This window comes from Rhagoletis zephyria, unplaced genomic scaffold, assembly GCF_001687245.7.
Source record: "Rhagoletis zephyria isolate East Lansing unplaced genomic scaffold, Rhagoletis_zephyria_1.1 Rzeph_scaffold_02909, whole genome shotgun sequence".
NCBI classification, from domain to species: Eukaryota; Metazoa; Arthropoda; class Insecta; order Diptera; family Tephritidae; genus Rhagoletis; species Rhagoletis zephyria.
Genome location: NW_016159993.1, coordinates 68953 through 70349, shown reverse-complemented (window position 1 = coordinate 70349; position 1397 = coordinate 68953).

Below are 1397 nucleotides of genomic sequence, written 5' to 3'. Positions count from 1 at the left end.
TAAAAGAAAACAGCATGTAACACGAATTGTTTTTGATGGTTGAAAAATACAGTGATCGGTTCGTTAAATCTGTCTTAAAATAAAATAATTTATAATAATTCCCACTTGCCTTATATTTATATTTGTTATCATTTCATCATTTCTAAATATGGTTTCGTTTTTCAAAATATGGTCACCTAACTTACAAGTGCGACGAAATGGTATCAGCTGTTTCGCTACTGCTCTAATTCTGTTAAAGTAGGCGAAGTAGCAGGGCGAACGGTGAACGACGGCATCGCCCAATTCGGCGAACTACGCCGTTCGCCGGGTATTGTGTTTCAAGCAGAACTTACTTAATTTCTTTTTATTAGAAGCTATTATATATATGTATATATACGTATATATCAAACCAGCTGCACTTGATAGTAGTAGATTGAATAAGGAAATGAATTAGCAACACGAGTTTACGGGGTGTGCATAGCTCAGTGGTTACCGCTCCTGACTTTGCACATCCATGAGGCGGGTTCGATCCCTGCTGAAGTCTATAAAAAGAAGTCTGATGAGGAGATGTGGGGATCTCCGAAATAGCTGCTATAACTTCTACCGCTCAGACTTTGTTGCTTTTCCATTTTTCTTAATAAATAAAATCGTGGTAAACAAGTAATAAACAACAAACAGTAAATAAACAAGTAATTTTTAAGCAAAAAACAAAACCGACTTCAATTCTCATATACAAATTTAAGACTATCGTTAATGTTTTCATGATCCAATGATCAGATTTAAACTAAATTAGTATGTTAATTCTAAATAAAAAGCTATTTCTAATATGTTAGCTTTCTCTTCTTCTTCTGGTGAAAGTTTGGCTGCAAGATCAATTTTTCTTTTTCAAAATATTTTGTATCAATTTAATTCATTTTCTACTCTTTAGCATTACTTACTAAGAGTCTTTCAGATTACATCGTAGGAAATTTATAAAAAGATTCCTATTTTGCAGTAAAAAACTCTCAGATATAGCATTTTGACAAGAGGCAAACAATGCAAAACGAATAGCAGAAAATTGTATTTCTATGCGCAAAGAAAATGAAGATATTTGCATAAATGTGCAATAAACTGCATGAAAAAACGATTGAAATCTGCTGGTGGTTTAGCTTAAAGTAATAGCAACAACAGTTGAAGATATTGATCTTGTTACTGTTGCCGTTCGTGTATGCAGTTAAAATTGAGAGGTTCCAAACACATTGGTAAAAGTGTTTTGCGCGCTAGACTAATTTAAGTCAATGTACTTATCATCAATTTCGCTCGACTAATTGGCTACCAATTTATAAGGCTATTCGAAATATTTATGTGGTTACATCAATCAATGGTTTCGTTGCAAAAAAAAAAAAAGAACAACGAATAAAGTACCACATCTATATATG